The sequence below is a fragment of the Pleurodeles waltl genome, chromosome 2_2 (genome assembly GCF_031143425.1).
Source record: "Pleurodeles waltl isolate 20211129_DDA chromosome 2_2, aPleWal1.hap1.20221129, whole genome shotgun sequence".
Taxonomy (NCBI): Eukaryota; Metazoa; Chordata; class Amphibia; order Caudata; family Salamandridae; genus Pleurodeles; species Pleurodeles waltl.
The window spans coordinates 1173176701-1173197355 of record NC_090439.1 but is presented as its reverse complement, the minus strand read 5'-3'; the positions used below and the strand labels follow the sequence as shown (position 1 = coordinate 1173197355).

Genomic DNA, 20655 nt, shown 5'->3' with positions numbered 1-20655 from the left:
AGATTGTAGGTTTAATATTAGACATCTACATCCTGTGCAGCTTTTGCCCTCATAGATTGTATGTTTCCTATGGGATGTCTACATCAAGTGCACCCCTTGCCCCATTGATTGCAGTGTTGTGTAGCCATTTTAGGTATTGCTTCATACATGTTATTTTAGCAAACTAGGCCTGCCGCTGTGCACTTTAACCTAGACATATTTTATTCAGCTCCGCTATTATTTTTACAATAGCCACATTAGCAGTCTTGTTTTATTTTCTCTATCTAGCTGTTCTTTGTCTAGGCCAGGACTGCGTTCTTGAACAAGACATTTCTTTCACTCAGTACTTTTCTAAATGCTACAGTAAGATAGGTTGCCAGCAAAAGTGGTACGCTTTGTCTCTAATGTTCACAGAAACATACACACTCTTACATGGGGATCCTTTCTTGGAACATCAGCTGTTTTATTATAAAAACACTACTTTGACCAATGTACGTTAGAGGGAGATTCCAGCTAGAGGACCACGACTGTATGCTGATTGCTGAGTGCTTTGCTGCAGCTGCTTCTGTAGACAACTGGCCTCTTGCTCAGGAATGAGAGATGGTGTTTTCCCAGGGGAACCTGAAGGGCAGACATAGAGCTTAACATGCTGTGCTCTAACATAGCCTAGGTAGGAGCTATTTTTAACGATGTTAGTGACAATATGATAGCGTTATTTTTATATTACACTCTCCTTGTCACAATTTTAATCCGGTCATGCTTCATCGCCCTAGTTACTGCATTACATGCTTTATTATCTAAGATGCAGTTACTTCAATGAAGTATATTCTGCCTCCGAATGTCCTTGCATATGTGAGACTAATTTAACTGAGAGAAATGAATGAGATCTGAGTGACCATGATTTCCCTGAGGAGTCAATTGTTTCATGTGCTCGGTTGCCCAATCATACCTGCTCTTGGGTGGAGATTAGGCACTGCTAATTAGCTGGAGCAAGACCCAGATGAGGCCGACAGGTGTCACCTGTAGTGGATTCTGACTCAGTCCCACACAGTGCAGGTGATTCTGCCACCCAAATCCAACAGTCTCATTAGGATAATGACACCCAATGCAACAGTAGGTCTCATATGAAATGTCTACATCCTGTGCAGTCCCTGCTCCCATATAATTGTAGGTTTCATATGAGACGATCACATCCTGTGCAGCCTCTTCCCTATAGACTGCAAGTTTCATATGAGACATCTACATCATGTGCTGCCCTTGCACCATTGATTGTAGGTTTAATTTGAGATGTCTACATCCTGTGCTACCCTTTCCTCCATAGTTAGTGGGTTTCTTATGATTTATCTACATCCTGTGCTGGCCTTGCCCTCATAGATTGTAGATTTTATAAGAGATGTCTACATCCTGGGCAGCCCTTGCACCTTAGATTGTAGGTTTCATATGAGATGTCTACATCCTATGCAGACTTTGCCCCCATAGAATGTAGGTTTCATATGAGACGTCTACATCCTGTGCAGCCCATGCCCCCTTACATTGTAGGTTTAATATGAGACGTCTACATCATGTGCAGACTTTGCTCCCATAGATTATAGGTTTCATATAAGACGTCTACATCCTGTGCTGGCCTTGCCCTCATAGATTGTAGATTTTATAAGAGATGTCTACATCCTGGGCAGCCCTTGCACCTTAGATTGTAGGTTTCATATGAGATGTCTACATCCTATGCAGACTTTGCCCCCATAGATTATAGGTTTCATATAAGACGTCTACATCCTGTGCAGCCCTTGCCCCCAAACATTGTAGGTTTCATATGAGATGTCTACATCATGTGCAGACTTTGCTCCCATAGATTATAGGTTTCATATAAGACGTCTACATCCTGTGCATTCCTTGCCCCCAAACATTGTAGGTTTCATATGAGACATTTACATCCTGTGCAGCCATTGCCCCATAGATTGTAGGTTTCATATCATACGTCTACATCCTGTGCAGCCTTTGCCCCATAGATTGTAGGTTTCATGTGAGATGTCTACATCCTGTGCAGCCCTTGCCCCAATAGATTGTAGGTTTCAATAGAGATGTCTACATCTTGTGCAGCCCATAACCCCATAGATTGCAAGGTTTCATTTTAAATGTTTACATCCTGTGCTTCCCTTTCCACCATAGATTGTAGGTTTCATATGAGGCATCTACATCCCTTGCTGCCCAATCCTCCATGTATAGTAGCGTTCATATGAGACGTCTACATCCTGTGCAGCCCCTGCCTGATATATTGTCTACGTCCCGTGCACCGCTTGCCCCAATTTATTGTAGTTTTCTTATGAGATATCTGCATCCTGTGCAGCGCTTGCCCAATAGATTGTAGGTTTCATGAGATGTCTACATCCTGTGCATCCCTTGCCCCCCTTGCCCCAATAGACTGTTGGTTTCATATAAGACGTCCACATCCTTTGCAGCCTTTGCTCCATAGATTGTAGGTTTCGTATGAGACATCTGCATCCTGTGCACACTTTGCCCCATAGATTGTAGGTTTCATATGAGACGTCCACATCCTGTGCAGCCCTTGCCCTGATAGATTGTAGGTATCATATGAGACGTCTACATCCTGTGCAGACTTTGACCATAGATTGTAGGTTTTATATGAGCCGTCTACATCCTGTGCAGCCCTTTCCCCATAGATTGTAGGTTTCACATCACACGTCTACATCCTGTGCAGCCCTTGCCCCCATAGACTGTAGGTTTCATATGAGACATCTACATCCTGTGCAGCCTTTGCCCCATAGATTGTAGGTTTCACATAAGACGTCTACATCCTGTGCAGCCTTTGCCCCATAGATTGTAGGTTTCATACGAGATGTCTACATCCTGTGCTGATTTTCCCATAGATTGTATGTTTCAGATGAGACATCTACATCCTGTGCTGATGTTGCCCTCATAGATTGCATGTTCCATATGAGATATCTACATCCTGTGTAGCCCTTACATTGTAGGTTTTATATGAGACATCTAAATCCTATGTAGATCTTGCTCCCATAGGTTGAAGGTTTCAGATGAGATGTCTACATCCTGTACAGCTCTTGCCCCCATAGTTTGTGGTTTCATATAATACATTTTTGTCCTGTGCAGCCCTTTGCCCATTACATTGTAGGTTGCATATGAGACGTCTACATCCTGTGCAGAGCTTACCAATATATTTTAGGTTTCATGTGAGACGTGTACATCCTGTGCTGCCCTTGCCTAACAGATTATAGGTTTCATATGAGATATCTATATCTTGCGCAACCCGTGCCCATATATATAGTAGCTTCATATGAGACGTCTGCGTCCTGTTCAGCTCCTGCCTGAAAGATTGTATGTTTCAACTGAGATCTCTACATCCTGTGCAGCGTTTGCCCGCATGGATTATAGGTTTCATATGAGACATCTACATCATGTGCAGCCCTTGCCCAAATAGATTGCAGGTTTCATATGAGACGTCTATATCCTGTGCTGACCGTGCCCTGATAGATTGTAGGTTTCATATGAGATGCCGGCATCCTATCCAGAGCTTGCCCCAGTAGATTGTAGGTTTCATGTGAGACAACTACATCCTGTGATAACCTTGCCCTCATAGATTAAAGGTTTAATATGAGACGCCTGCATCCTGTGCTGCCCAGCCCCTCGTAGATTGAAGGTTTCATATGAGACATCTACATCCTGTGCAGCACTTTCCCCAATAGATTGTAGGTTTCATGTGAGATGTTTACATCCTGTGCAGCACTTGCCCCCATAGATTGTAAGTTTAAAATGAGACGTCTACGTCCTGTGAAACCCTTGCCCGATAGATTGTGTTTTATATGAGACGTCTACGTCTTGTGTAACCTTTGCCCCCTAAGATTGTAGGCTTCAAATGAGATGTCTACATCCTGTGCAGCCTTGCCCCCACAGATTGTAGGCTTCATATGAGACATTTGCGTCCTGTGGTACCATTGCTCTGATAGGGTGTAGGTTTCATATGAGATGTCTACCTCCTGTTTTGGCCTTGCCACCATAGATTGCAGGTTTCATATGAGACAGCAATGTCCTGTGTAGCCCATGTCCCAATACTTTACTAGATTTCATATAAGACGTCTACATCCTGTGCTGCCATTGCTTCCATAGATTGTAGGTTTCATATGAGATTTCTACATCCTGTGCTGCCCTTGGCCCCATAGATTATACGTTTCATATGAGATGTCTACATCTTGTGCAGCCCCTGCCCACATATGTAGTAGCTTTCATATGAGAAGTCTCCATCCTGTTCAGCCCCTGCCTGAAAGATTGTAGGTTTCATGTGAGATGTCTATATCCTGTGGAGAGCTTGCCCCGACAGATTGTAGGTTTCTCGAGATGTCTACATCCTGTTCATCCCTTGCCCCAATAGATTGCTGGATTCATATAAGACATCCACATCCTGTGCAGCCCCTGCCCCCACAGATTGTAGGTTTCATATGAGAAGTCTACATCCTGTGCTGATGTTGTTCTCATAGACTGTATGTTTTCAAATGAGACATCTACATCCTGTGCTGATGTTGCCTCATAGATTGCATGTTCCATATGAGATATCTACATCCTGTGTAGCCCTTACCCTAATAGATTGTAGGTTTTATATGAGACGTCTAAATCCTATGTAGATCTTGCTCCCAGAGGTTGAAGGTTTCATATGAGATGTCTAGATCCTGTGCAGCCCATGCCCCCCTAGATTGTAGGTTTCAGATGAGATGTCTACATCCTGTACAGCTCTTGCCCCCATAGATTGTGGTTTCATATATTACATTTATGTCCTGTGCAGCCCTTCGCTCATTAGATTTTAGGTTTCATGAGGCGTCTACATCCTGTGCTTTCCATGCCACCATAGATTGTAGGTTTCATATGAGGCGTCTACATCCTGTGCAGCCCTTGCCCCATGCAGTTGTAGGTTTCATATGAGATGTTTATCCTGTGCTTCCCTTGCCACCATAGATTGTAGGTTTCATATGTGAGGTCTACATCCTGTGCTACCCTGGGCCCCATAGATTGTAGGTTTCATATGAGATATCTATATCTTGTGCAACCCGTGCCCATATATATATTAACTTTCAAATGAGACGTCTACGTCCTGTTCAGCCCCTGCCTGAAAGATTGTAGGTTTCATGTGAGATGTCTATATCCTGTGGAGAGCTTGCCCCGACAGATTGTAGGTTTCTCGAGATGTCTACATCCTGTTCATCCCTTGCCCCAATAGATTGCTGGATTCATATAAGACATCCACATCCTGTGCAGCCCCTGCCCCCACAGATTGTAGGTTTCATATGAGAAGTCTACATCCTGTGCTGATGTTGTTCTCATAGACTGTATGTTTTCAAATGAGACATCTACATCCTGTGCTGATGTTGCCTCATAGATTGCATGTTCCATATGAGATATCTACATCCTGTGTAGCCCTTACCCTAATAGATTGTAGGTTTTATATGAGACGTCTAAATCCTATGTAGATCTTGCTCCCAGAGGTTGAAGGTTTCATATGAGATGTCTAGATCCTGTGCAGCCCATGCCCCCCTAGATTGTAGGTTTCAGATGAGATGTCTACATCCTGTACAGCTCTTGCCCCCATAGATTGTGGTTTCATATATTACATTTATGTCCTGTGCAGCCCTTCGCTCATTAGATTTTAGGTTTCATGAGGCGTCTACATCCTGTGCTTTCCATGCCACCATAGATTGTAGGTTTCATATGAGGCGTCTACATCCTGTGCAGCCCTTGCCCCATGCAGTTGTAGGTTTCATATGAGATGTTTATCCTGTGCTTCCCTTGCCACCATAGATTGTAGGTTTCATATGTGAGGTCTACATCCTGTGCTACCCTGGGCCCCATAGATTGTAGGTTTCATTTGAGATATCTATATCTTGTGCAACCCGTGCCCATATATATATTAACTTTCAAATGAGACGTCTACGTCCTGTTCAGCCCCTGCCTGAAAGACTGTAGGTTTCATATGAGATGTCTACATCCTGTGCAGCGTTTGCCCGCATGGACTGTAAGTTTTATATGAGACATTCACATCCTGTGTATCCCTTACCCCATAGATTGTAGGTTTCATATGAGATGTCTATATCCTGTGGAGAGCTTTCCCGATAGATTGTAGGTTTCATATGAGATGTCTACATCCTGTGCATCCTTTGCCCCTATATACTGTAGGTTTCATATGAGACATCTATATCCTGTGCAGCCCATGCCACAATAGACTGTAGGTTTCATATGAGACATCTACATCCTGTCAAAAGTATCAATATGAGGCCAAACGTCTGCTGGTCCTTGGAGCTGTGTAGGGGGAAAAAGGACATTCCCGCAAAACGTAACAATTTGGGAAACTGAAACATCATAAGGTATTCTGGCTCACATTCCACAACAGCTCTCACTGTTAAGGAGCACATAGCTGACATATGAGAGCACCTGGAACGCAGGTCTAACTAGGGGACTGGGACTCCCTTCAGATGAAAAGCCAAATTTGTCGCAGAGGCATTACATGCCCGTGCAAGGACAGCTGTTTACAAACCATCGAATGGCTCACAGAAGTCTTGCATTCACTACCACTTAGAAAGACCTCTTTCATGCCATTGAAACATTTGTACGAGAAAGGAAGCTTCCAGACCTTGTGCATGTAACTATCTCCCAGCCTTTCATATCTGCCCACTGGAATGTGTTTCAAACCGGATGTTCATAACCCATGTATTAGCCATTCAGCAGATGGTATTTCAGCCATAGTAAAAGGCGATTTTTCTAACTTTTCAATATTCAACATGACATATGTTACTTCTTTCTTAGCTATTATTTGTTGTTGTTGAGTTAAATTAAATGTTGAAAACATTTTCCTTGCCAGGGAACGCAACCTGCTTTTAATGTTTGTAGTGTCCAACCTAACTGCATAATGGATCTTAGCTGACTTTGTCCATGTTGCAAAAATTATACATCACTCTGTACTATATCTATTGCAGAGGATACAATGTTATTTAAGGTGTATATTCGGTCGGACAAGGTATTAATCCCATTATCTACAACAGCTAATGCTTTCTGTAAATTTCCCTGTTTGCCCTAACCGGAAGGCTGCTTCTTTTTTAGAAAGTTTCCATATTTCATTTTATGCAGCATATAAGAAGTGTTTTCTGCGTTGTCTTCTGGGGCCTAACAGGAAATCCTGTAAATCTGTGTTACTGGACAGGAGACTTAGATGTTCTTTGACACCATCCAGCGAGGAACCCTTTAACCATTACTGGCATAGTTTCCCTACACTATCGGGATCATTATGACTCAGGCAGGAGGCGATAATGTGGCGGTAGTATGCCAACAGGCTGGCGGTACTTACCGCCACATTATGTCCGTGGCAGAGCTGCAGCGGTAATACTGCTGATACTGTCAGGATGCTGCCAGCCTGCAGCCTGGCAGTGCCGGCGGCTGTAATCCGCCAGGACAGCGCTGCAAGCAGCGCTGCCCTAGGGATTACGAGTCCCCATTCACCAGCCTGTCCATAGCGGTAAACATCACCATGGAAAGACTGGTGGTAGGGTAGAATCGGGAGGCCCCTGGGGGCCCCTGCAGTGCCCATGCACTTGGCGTGGGCAGTGCAGGGGCCCCCATGCACAACCCCATTGCGCATTCCACTGCCCAAACTTTGGGCAGTGGAATGTGCGAGGGGTGCTGCTGCATCCGACGCACCTCAACATTGCCGCCGGCTCGATTACGATGCGGCTTGACTGTTGTGGTGAGTTTTTCGCTGGGCCAGCGTGCGGAAATGCTGTTTCCGTCCGGTGGGCCAGCGGAAAACTCACAATAGGGCGGCAATCGATATGTCGTAATGAGGGCCTATATGTTCTCACTATACCTGAGTGTTCAGAGGACACATAGCGAGGGTCTGGCCTATTCATTCTAAACCCCGGAGGAGTTAACAAAAAGCTTATGGCACCCATTGGTGTCAACAGGCCACAATAACCACCCACCAGGATGCAAAAATGATGTGTTAAATGTACCATTCTAGACCCATTCACTGAACTGATCTTCAGACTCATTTGCATACTTTTACTATTTGTAAAATTTAGCAGGGGCTGGAATACTGGGCGCATTCACTTTTTTAATGTCTGTAGAACATTCAGGAAGAACATGCCCATGTATAAGGAGAAAGGAAACAATAACAAATCAAATCATTAACATTTATAAAGCGCGCTACTCACCCGTGCGGGTCTCAAGGCGCTAGGGGGAAGGGGTTACTGCTGCTCGAAGAGCCAGGTCTTAAGGAGTCTCCGGAATACGGAGTGGTCCTGGGTGGTCCTGAGGCTGCTAGGGAGGGTGTTCCAAGTCTTGGCCGCCAGGTAGGAGAAGGACCTCCCACCCGCTGTGGAACGGCGGATGCGAGGGACGGCGGCGAGAGCGAGGCTGGTGGAGCGGAGAAGACGGGTGGGGCGTAGAAGCTGAGGCGTCGGTTGAGGTATTCGGGTCCCTTGTTGTGGAGGGCTTTGTGTGCGTGGGAGAGAAGTCGGAAAGTGATCCTTTTGCTGACGGGGAGCCAATGCAGGTGTCTCAGGTGGGCGGAGATGTAGCTGTTGCAGGGTATGTCGAAGATGAGGCGGGCGGAGGCGTTTTGAATACGTTGCAGAACAAACCCAATCAAAAGGAGGAAGGCAAGTGCAGTCAACAAGAGACACAGATAAATCCATGAACAAATGAAATAGTTAATTTCAAGCCCATGTATCAGCTTATGTGCACTTGACCGTTCTGTTACAGTAGAGACAGATGAGTCATTGAAAGTGTACTTAACATCGACAAAACAGCCAGATCTGTTCCTGCAAAAACTGAGGCTGTGTTTTGCAGAGGAGAAGTTCCTCAAGACTCCCTTGGTGGTTCATAGTGAATTATGACATCCGTTTGTGTAGAACTTGTAAGAAATTGCTTGTTATTATCATTACTTATTGTAGAAGTTGTTGTAAGTGGAACCAATGAAAGATAATTTTCCACCCTCCCCAAGCTCGGAGAGGTGTCAACGTTGCTGTTGAAGACTTGTAGGGGAACATCCTGGTCTGTAGTGGGAGGGATTCAGGAGCTGCATCCCACATGGACCTGGAGGCCAAATCCACTGACGCTGAGGGCATCAGTGGGATGGAGGGCGAGGGGAGCACCACGACGGAGACAGGAGGGACACTACCAACAGCAACTCCTCCTCCGATGGAAGCTCCCTGGCGGTGGCGGACACCTCTGTGTCCACCCCAACAAGAGGTACAGCAGCCAACCCCATACCAGCACCGCCCTCCCAGCAGCCCCTCAGCATGTTTCCTGTGCCCGCTCACCCAGGAGGGTGGGCATCTCCTTCGCCCCAGGCACCTCAGGCCCTGCCCCAGTCAGCCTAGCTGCCCTCAGTGAGGAGGCTATTGGCCTCCTGAGACCCCTCTCTGTTGGGCAGTCAACCATACTGAATGCCATCCAGGGTGTAGCAGGTCATTTGCAACAAACACATGCATACCTGGAGGACATTCCCTCTGGCGTGGTGGCCCAACAGAGAGCATTCCAGGCTCTGGACTCCGCACTGATTTTCCCTGCGTCCAGCCTTCCCCCTCCAACCTCCTCTACCCAGTCCCAATCCTCTCAACCCCAGCCTATCCCAAGCACACCTTCAGACCAGCAATCACCCAAATCAACACACAGAAGTGGCTCAGGCAAATACAAGCACCACACTTCTTCTCACAGGCACTCACACAAGCACCATCCCCGTGCAGACACACCAACATCCACTGCCTCCACTGTGTCCCCCTCCTCGCCCACCTCCCTCCCACCTCCCTCCCAGTAGCGTCTCCACTCACACATGCATGCACTATAACCTCATCCACTACCTCCATCACCAGCATGCCTACCACTACACGCACCTCACTGGCAGTCACCGCCCCCCATCCATGCACACGTCCCCTGTGTCCTCTCCCACTGTGTCTGTGACCCCTCCTCCCAAAGTACACAAACACAAGTACACGGACACCCAACAGCCATCCACCTCACAACAGCATCCAGCCCATGCACCTGCACACAAACACAGCAGACTGACACCTCCTACAACCACTCCCGCTTCCTCCACTCCCAAACCTTCACCCTCTTCCCGCCCAATTGTCCCTAAGAAACTTTTCCTTGCCAACATTGACCTCTTCCCTACCCCTACACCCCCATCCTTCACCTCGGGCCAGGGTGGCCAGAACCCAGCACAGCACCTCAGCCACCCAGTCCACGGCCACTGTGTTTTCGGCAGCTGTGAGAGGCTCCAAGGAGGCACCCGTCAGCCCAGTCAGTATGCCAGCATAACACTCCAAGGCCACAAAGGGTCTGCCACTTGGCAAGGGCATGAAGGGGACACCAGCCAGCAAGGGGAAGGAGGCACAACCAGCCAGCAACGGCAAGACAAAGACTCCAGCTGGCAGAAGAAAGGAGGCACCACCATCTGCCATGGGCAGGAAGGGGCACAGAAGACCAGACATAGCACTTCAGCCATCTGGGGCTGCAGGTGAAGGCCAGGAGGCTACCACCACCGCAGCCAGCACCGCCACCTGCACCGCGGCCAGCACGGCCACCTGCCCCGCCGCCAGCAGCATCACTACCAGCAGCCCCAGCGGGAAGCCATCCGAGGCTGCAGGTGAAGGCCTGGAGGCTATGCCACCACTGCCTGCATAGCCACCTGCACCGCCGCCAGCACCACCACCTGCCCCGCCGGCAGCAGCACAACTGCCAACAGCATCAGCCCCAGTGGGCAGCCGTCTGAGGCTGCAGGTGATGACCTGGAGGCTACCACTACCTGCACCGCCACCTGCAGCGCAACTGGCATCCACTGAGCAGCCGTCACCGCCGGAAAGCAGTGTGTAGTGGTGACTACATGGGCTGCAGTGCGTCCTGGACCCTGCAACACCTGTTGGTGTGACACACATGTGAGAGAATGTGACCATGCACCATCCAGGATGAAGCACACTGGGCACGAAGCCCCCTCCAGAAACACTGGAAGAAGCCATCCACTCAGCCCCTCCTTGCCAGGATGAAGCACACTGGGCACCATGCCCCCTCCAGAACCAGTGGAAGAAGCCATTTCACTCAGCCCCTCCTTGCCAGGATGAAGCACACTGGGCACGAAGCCCACTCCAGAATCAGTGGAAGAAGCCATCCACTCAGCCCCTCCTTTCCAGGATGAAACTCACTGGGCACCATGCCCCCTCCAGAACCAGTGGAAGAAGCCATCCACTCGGCCCCTCCCTGCCAAGATAAAGCACACTGGCACAATGCCCCCTTCAGAACCAGTGGGCAAACCACCCACATGAGAGACTGTGGCTTTACACTCCCCAGGACCAAGCAGTGGGCAAACCACCCACTAGAAAGACTGTGGCTTTGCACTTCCCAGGACCAAGCAGTGGGCAAACCACCCTCTTGAGAGACCTTGGCTTTGCACTCCCCAGGACCAAGCAGTGGGCAAACCACCCACTAGAGAGACTGTGGCTTTGCACTGCCCAGGACCAAGCAGTGGGCAAACCACCCACTAGAGAGACTGTGGCTTAGCACTCCCCAGGAGCAAGCAGTGGGCATGGAACCCCCATCTTCCGGCTGAGGTGCGCCCCCATTCCCTGTCCCCCTGAGTTGCCTGTTTGTTTTCGACCTGATTTCCCTGCAGTGATCTCTGCGTCTTGAGGCAGGAGTCAAGTGTGGCCTTGGCCTATGTGTTTTGGGGCAGTGGCCTATGGACATTTTGAAGTGGGCATTGTCCCTCCTTTTCTATATATTGCATATATTGTACATACTGTTTATTTCTTTATGAACGTATTTCTCAAAATGTCTAATATTACACTCATTTAACTCCATTCCTTTTGTCCTTGCGTTATTCCTGAGGGTTCCTGAGCGTGGTGTATATGTAATGTTCTTGCATGTGTTTGTGTGTATGGTGTAGGGGGTGAGGGTAGGGGGTGTTGCATGTGTGTCACTCTCTTTTTCCTCCCCTCCACCCCTCTGTGCTAGATGCAGTACTCACCGTGGTCGTCTTCATCGGCGTTCATTCTCCTGGTGTATGAGAAGATAAACCAGCATGGGGAACACCTGCAGTTCGGGCTCCATGGCGTCCTGGTTCTTCCTTGAGTGTCAAGAGGTGAGTCGCTTCCCTTCTGTGTTCTGTTTCTGCCACGATTTTGATGGCGTTGGTACCGCCCCGGAAAAGCTGGTGGATGGGCGTGTTGTAATGCAGTGGGCGGTACATTGCCTGGCTGTTGACAGTTACTGCTGCAGTGTTTGTTGCTACTGCCATGGCGGTCGGAGTGTTAAAGTGTCTGTATGTGTTGGCGTAGTAACATCAGGACATATTAAGTCGCACAATGGTTTAATGTGTTTTGCATCATCTGGAATATATGTTCTGCCAAAGTTTACAAAGCCCAACACTAACTGGCGCTTTTTTATTGTGTTTGGAGGTTGTAATTGAGCTAATTTTTCTAAGAATTGGGGCGCCAGGCTCCTGCCTTCATCTGACATTTCGTATCCCGGAACTGGGACACTGAAGAAGGCTATTTTGATTTTTTAAAAGTTAAATTTATAGTAGATTTCAGCAAATCCTACAACAATGCGGGCTCCCCCATCTTAAATGTTGCTTGAGATCATTGTCTGAGAGATAAATGTCATCCACACATGACAATGCCTCATGGTCAATGTCTTATAGAAGAGATGTTACACGAGCTGAGAACAGTCCTGGGCTGTTCTTGTACCCCTGTGGTAGTCGGCAATTTTTTTTTTTGAGAGCCAAGGTTGCTAAAACTTGTTATGTCACTAATTTCACTAATTTCAAGCACTATGTTTTGGCAGAAAAACCCGTTGGATATATCCAGGGTCGTCTTGTATTTTATGCACACTATGTTGTTCATAAGTGCTGTGCTGTGTCTAAGACTATTCTATATGAATGGTCAGGTTTTGTGACGAGAAATAATGGTATTGATTTTGCTCTTGGGGTTGGGATTTTATTGGTATTACGTGGTAGGGGGAATTTTTGTCCCATCCTACGTGAGTGTGATGTAATGCAGGTGCCTGTGCCACAACAAGTTTTCTGGGAACAAGGGGTGAGAAGGATTTTTCAATCACATTCCATCCATAAGTGAGATTGCGGATTAATTCTGGCGTCCAATCCTTTTCAGCTAGCAAAATATCATAAATACAAACAATGCGGTCCCAAAAGATGGTGTCTAACCTATGTTCAATGTCTCCTTCTAACTGAATAATTACTCTGTATACTCTATCGGGTGTGGAGGCACTCATGCCTGCAGTCGCTACTTGTAAGAAGTCATCAGTTGCTTTCACCTCTAGATGCTCTTGAAGATCCTGGTGAACTATTGTGACCTCTGCTGTACTGTCGAGTGGTGCCAGTGCCCACTTCCTGTTCTTCAGTAAAGCCCTCTTCTTGAGTGGCATGTGTTAGTTTGCTGCTCTGACCACCCAGCTCTCTCACTGCATTTTTCCAGTGAGTCCTGAAAGGAATGAGATTGGCGGAGATCAGTATATTGATATATGTCAGGCGTTTTTATATTGTACCTATTTCTAAGGTTATACCTATTTTTTGGCGTCTCCGCGTGCGGAGATTCTCCCTTTTCTTTTTTTGGTGTTTGTTGTTTTTTATCCCAGCATTTTTTAAACCTTCAGGCACTTGCTTGGTAGCATCTTTATTAGATCTGCCTTGAAATTGTGGTTTAATCGATCTGGCCCCAGACTATCTCGACCAATACTAGAATAGTTCTCCGCGAAAATCTTTGGTAGCTCACATTCTTGACCCTGTACAGGAACATCCCGGAGCCGCATGCACACTGCTAGTCCAACTGCTTTCCTTTAAAGTTACTTAATATGATTGAGGATACTGTGGCAAAATTATGCATTAATTGCATCCCCAAATCCAGGGCCGGGGCAGCCCCATATCCATTAGAATTTCTTTTAACACCTCCGGAAGATTGGCAAGTGTTGGTGTACCGTGTGCAGTAGTAAGGAGCATGGCAAATCCTGTGTCCCAGGTATTGCAGTTATCAACTTTGGGAACAATCACGAATGGCAAGCACATAGTGAGAATTCTATGTTCATCCTGAGGTCCTGTATGGGGAAAAACTGCTTCCAGCGCATTTATTTTTTGAGCTAAAAACGGAATTTCCTCCTGCTTGGTGGGTACCTTACCCATGATCGGAGGTACAGTCGCAGGGTTAATGCCTGGCGTGACTGCATGTTGTTGCACTGGAACAGGAAGTGCTGGGTTAGAATTTAATGTTTGCATAACTAACTATACTAATAGTCAGTGAGCTCTATGTATAGGGGTGAACCTCAGCTACCGTTAAAGTTGCTGCATAAGGGTGGGGTGTATGTGTGGCCAATAAAGTCCAGGTCGGGCCATCGTTGCTCAGAAGACCCAACCTAACATGTAATGTTACATGTGGTAGGGCGCCATCAAGCCAGTTATTATGGTCTTGATAAAATAAAGGTATTTCTAAATATTCATAAGCTCTGTATTGTGCAGATATGTTTGCAGGTGTGTAGTGGTGAAATGTATTAGTGTTCCCATCTACTGCTGGAAAAGTGACTGTTGGAAAATGGGTTATTTGTTAGGGCAGGTAAGCACCTAAACTTAGCAATAGGCCACTAACCTCCACTTAGGTCCAGTTAGGTCTCAGTAAATTGAACCCAGCTCAACCCTTGGTAGCTTGGCAATGAGCGACAAGGCTTAACTTAGGAGAGTAACACACAAAACACAATACAAATCCAAACGCAATTTATAAAAATAGATTTTATTTTTATTTTTAAAATGACACCGGGACAGTCCCGTTATGGAGCTTTTTTCCCAAAAGTTCTCCAAACTTCTAGATCTTCTCCCAGATGTTCTTTTAAGGTCCTTTTGAGGTCCACAGCTTATCCCAAGGTTCCAGAAGATCTGAGATGCTCCTTGAGAGTGTGGACTACAACTCCCAGAATGCACCTGGTACAAACTCCAAATTGGCCACTGGACAGTGGTCAGCTGGTCAGTTTCTTCAGGAGTTGGTGCAGGGGACCCTGGATAGCAATTTTTCACCTATAGCAAACAGGGAGCCCCCTCCTTGAGTCAGTTGAAGCCAGGCAAAGTCCTTCTTGTGGTTGAGCCCAAGTGTGCAGCTGGTGCAGTCCTCCAAAGTGCAGTGTCCAGGTGCAGGTCAGAGGTCCATCAGGGCAGTCCTTCTTCTCCTGTAGTTCTTCATTATTGGAATCTGGTAGGCATCTGAGGTGTTGGTGCAGGTCTGCCGGGTTTATCCTTGCTCCTGGGTGAAAAACAGAGGGGTCCTGGTTCTCCAATAAGGTGCAGGGTCCTTCCCCCTGTGATGACCACTTCCTGGGAAGTGTGGCAAAAATGTATCCCAGGAACTAACATTCCTCAAAAATCCATCATGGCTGAAACTGATTTTTGGAGGTTACATCTAGCTGAGCCCACCCGCTGGTGTGGCTAAAACTCTTAAACACACCCTTCTCCTGCCCTCTCCTAATCTAATCTGGGGGCACCTAATTGTCTGGCTTTACAGGATGTGAGGAAACTGCTGGGCTATTCCAAATGTCCTTCCCTACCTTTGAAGAACAGTTTGGCAGCTCTCCCCCGTTCCTGTCTGTCCATCTGCTGAGGGACGTTCCCCTACCCCAAGGACATTCCTTCGGGATCAGCCCAGGCTACTTCACACCTCATCAAGGCAACCTGGCGGGGCTGCCAGAGGCTGACCAATCAGAACAGAGCATCACAGGGCTGAAGTTGGCAACTTTTTAGGTAGAGTTTAAAGCTCTTTACCTGCACAAGTTATATTAAATCCAACAATTGTAAGTTGCAGGATTTATTATAACAATTAATTTGATACCAAGCTTAAGTCATCTGACACTTAACAGGACTTTATACATTAAAATAAAGTCTCCCTATTCTAGCCTAGGGAGGCCTTTCACAACAATGAGGGAAAAATGAATTTAGCTGTTTTGCCTCACCAGGGCTTATAAAACTATGTTTATAAGGTCCCCGCTTATAGTTACATAGCACCCAGCCCAAGGGGCACATAGGGAACACCTTAGGGATGACTTATATGTACAAATAAGGTAGTTTAAGACTTTGGAACTTCTTTAATTCCAAAGACAATTTTGTATGTAACTTTAAAAGCAGCAAGCAAAGCAGGCCTGCCTTTAAAACGATACTGGGGACCTCAGCAGTGCACCTATGGGTGCACCACCTATACTGGGGACCTAAACCTACGTGCCCTACCATATACTAGGAACTTATAGGTATGTTGACTTAGCCAATTATAATTAACCTAATTTGCATACTCATTTTATACAGAGCACAGGCCCTGGGACTGGTTAGCAGTACCCAGGGCACCACCAGAGTCAAAAAACACCAGCAAAAAATAAAAAATGGGGGCAAAAAGTTAGGGGACATCTGCAATCAGCCCTGTTTTCTCACAGTGACCGAAGAGCAAAACATTTCTGTTCTATAGGCTGGATGAGCCTCAACAACAAAAGTGACTGGATCCCCCTAGGCCGTTAGGCCATTAGCCAGTAAATGTGCAGTAAGGGGAGGTCGTATATATACTGCAATTGCTACCCGTTGTGGGTTTGACATTTTAATGGTAGATGTATGTTCAAAGATAAGGACACCAAGTGGGGATTGGTCCTTTTAAGGTTCAAGCTTGAACAACCTAGTGCTCAAGATAGATACTACCAATTTAGCGGATGTGGAAATCCTGAATACCACGGACGTCTCAGTGTACAGTATCGAGCTGTTTTAGCTTTAAATGAGACAGAGATACTCAGGGGTATTTGAATATTAGTGCTAATGAGGCTACTGGATTTGGGAGACAGGATCACATGGATGGTGGGTACTAAGAGGCATATTTATACTTTTTGGTGCAAAACTGCACTAACCCAGTTTAGTACCAAAAAGTTTATCACCAGCTTGCGCCATTCCTGAGCACCAGCAAGGCACCATATTTATGGAATAGTGCAAGCCGGTGCAAAGGGTGGGCTAGCGTAAAAAAAAAAAATGACATTAGCCGGGTGGAGCTGGCGGTATGGGAGAAGGGAGTTTTGCACCAAATAAAGTTGTTTGGTTGGTTAGAGTAAAAAAAGATGACTCTAACCAGCCTAGCATCATTTTCTGATGCAAAATCATCCATACCACATGACTCCTGTCTTAGAAAAGTCAGAAGTCATGCCCACCACCTCAATGTCCAGCACAGGGGACCAGTGTTCCCTGGGCATGGCCATTGCATCCTGTGCCATGCAGGGGGCCCCTAAGTTGGTCCCCCGATGGCACTTTAATTAACAAAAAAATGACTTACCTATACTTACCCTACTTACCTGGGATGGGGTCTCCCATCCTCCGGTGTCCATATGGTGTGTGTGGGTGGGTTGTAACTGGGGCTTGAGGAGGGCACCTGTGGACCCATTCCATGGTGTTTAACCATGGAAATGGGTCCACAGGTCTCTTAAAGCCTGGTCTGATCCAGGCATTAAATAATGGTGCAAAGCAAGCTTTGCACCATTATTTAGCCCCTCCATCCAGCCCTGCATCAATTTAGCACGGGGATAAATATGGGGCTAACGGGTTAGCATCATTTTTTAGATAGGAGCGCCTACCTTGCATCTTATTGACGCAAGGTAGGTTCATGCATCTAAAAAATGGTGCAAACCCCAATATTTTGATGATAGATGGGTCTAACGTTAAAATGTAAATATGGAGTTAGTTTTGCGCCGAACTTGTGTCAAAAAAGTGACGCAAATATGGCGCAAATGGGGTATAAATATGCCCCTAAGTATGATTCCACACCACATGAAGCTTGGCTAACCAGCAGCTCCTCATCTACGGCCGAGATGATTTTGGCAACTGGTCGCATGACAAGGAGGACTCCTCAGGGGAATCGTGGTCAATCAGATCCCATCGCTTTCTCTCAGTTACCGAAAGTCTAATATAGGCAACAGAGGCAGAATATAGTTCAATAAGGATTTATTGAAGTAATGGCATCTTAGATTAAAAAAAGCATGTATTGCAATGACTAGGATAGTAACACACAATAAAAGCAAGCAGGTGACTAACAGAGTAAAACACAAGAACAGTCCTACCATACCGATGTTAAATATATATATATATATTTCTCCTACATATACTATGTTTGAGCACAGCGTAATAAGCCTAATCTGCCCTTTGGGTTTCCCCTCCTGGGGGTACATCATCCCTCATACCTGGATGAAGAAGCCTGTAGTCTAGAGAGACACCGTCGCCATGTGGATCAGGGGTCCGGCCTCTAAGCAAGTAGCTGCAGCAAAGCAATCAGCATACAGTTGTGGTCATCTGGCTGGAATCACCCTCTAACATTTCTAGGACAAAGGGGTGTTTTTATAATAAAACTATTGACATTCTAAGAAATGGTCCCCGCATATGAGTGTGTGTTTTCTGTGAATGTTGGAAACCGCAGCATACAACGTTTGACGGCAACCCTATCTGACTGTAGCCTTGAAGAAAGCACAAAGTGAGATAAATGTCCTACTAAGAACGTGATGCTATCCTAGGCGAAAGTACAATGAGATAAAAAAATAAAACAAATACAATAAAAATAAACACCTTGCTACCATAGATTGTAGGTTTCATATAAGACATCTATATTCTGTGCAGGCCCTACTTCCATGGATTGTGGGTTTCATATGAGACATCTACATCCTGTGCTGCTCTATCCTCCATAGATTAGAGGTTTCATATGAGACATCACAATTCTGTGCAGCACTTGCCCCCATAGATTATAGGTTTCATATGAAATGTTTGCATCCTATGCTTCCCTTGCCACCATAGATTGTGGGTTTCAAATGAGGCATCTACATCATATGCAGCCCTTGCCCCCTTGGATTGTAGGTTTCATATGAGACGTCTACATCCTGTGCTCCCCTCAGCCCCATAGATTGTAGGTTTCATATGAGACATGTACATCCTGTGCAGCTTTGCCCCATAGATCGCAGGTTTCATATAAGGTGTCTACATCCTGTGGAGCCCCTGCCTGATAGATTGTAAGTTTGATATGAGACGTCTATATTGTGTGCAACACTTGCCCGCATAGATTGTAGTTTTCATATGAGATGTCTTCATCCTGTGCAGTGATTGCCTGATAGATTGTAGGTTTCATAAGAGATATCTACATCCTGTGCAGCCAAATACCCTATAGATTGTAGGATTCATATGAGATGTCTACATCCTGTACCTACATGGGTTGCAGGTGCCTGTACCCACGTGGGTTGCAGCTGTAAGCAGACCCCGGTGCCTGTACCCACATGGGTTGCAGCTGTAAGCATACCCTGGTGCCTGTAGCCACGTGGGTTGCAGCTGTAAGCAGACCCCAGTGCCTGGACCCACATGGGTTGCAGCTGTAAGCAGACCATGGTGCCTGTACCTATGTGGGTTGCAGCTGTAAGCAGACCCCAGTGCGTGTACCCACATGGGTGTGGAGGTGGCACTGCTGATGCAGCTCAGCCGAGTAACATGCATGGAGGCACAGAATAACAGATGTAACATTTTCCACATAACTGCAAGGTCAGATTGAGTCCTGCCTACCTCCTTTGTTCAGTGAACGGTTCGACCAGCCCCATGCTACACGCAGCCAATCAGCGGGCTCAGATGGCTGCATCACTGCATCTTATCTGCCTCCTCCCTGGTCCCTGGCCTGTTGGACTCTGCACCCTTGGGGGGCCTCCTGTGCACTTGTGATGTAGAAGCACCGCTGCTCCAGTTCTGTGCTTTGCCTGGTCACTGCCAGGGCTGCTCCAGGAATGGGCCTCAGCCTCAGAGCCTCTCACACTCCACGCACTCAGTTCTATCAGACAGACCTCTATGTCTCCCACTTCCAGAGTTTGTTGTCTGTGCCTCGTTGCTGCTGCAGACTTCATCTCTGAGGCAGACGTTAATGCAGAATGCCCCTCTCCTGCCTGGACATGCCAGCCCTCCTCCCTCCCTGCCACCCAACATCTGGACAGTCCAAGCACTGCAGCTGACTTCATGGTCATCTCTAACCATGCCTGACACCTTCTGCCAGTGCTGAGCCATGTCTGAAATGACAGAGGAAAGAGCGTGATAGAAGAGAGCGCGTTATTAATGGAGGAGAGAACATTGTGGATAGGTAATAGCATTCCCGAGGGGTATGGTGGACAGAGGAGGCCTTAATGATGGAGGAGACAGCCTCTGTGAAGAGACAGTACATGATTCCAGGCAGACAGAAGAATCTGATTTGAACCTAAGTATCAGCCTCGGTAGAATGATCAAGACTTTTTTTAAAGTAGAGTCATTTGTTGTCATTAATGATAAAGCACAGACCCAGTTGCTTTGCTCAGCTCTTAATAAAGTGTCACACAACGTGTCACACATAAGATGCAAATGTCACACATCAGCACACAAAAACTTTGGCGCCCCTGCCGTCTCCCTCTGTGAATCATGAGATTCTGTCTCATGTCTATAATATAAATAACTCACATTTTACCTTGTGTCGGGTCACTTGTGAATCATGTCCACGGTGCCTGGTCCACGGTGGCTGGCTGCAGCTTCCACAGGGGGCTCTGGAGCCTGTCCTGTGGTGCTGATTACCATAGATAACACCTATTATCAGTATATGGGGAATAGCGTGG

The 20655-nt window shown here is 46.8% G+C and overlaps 1 protein-coding gene across 1 annotated transcript in view; it reads right to left on the bottom strand.

The window, feature by feature from the left end:
- LOC138283043 (killer cell lectin-like receptor subfamily G member 2) overlaps positions 1–20655 on the bottom strand; it is a 92944-nt gene that overhangs the window by 17023 nt on the left and 55266 nt on the right. The window lies entirely within an intron of this gene.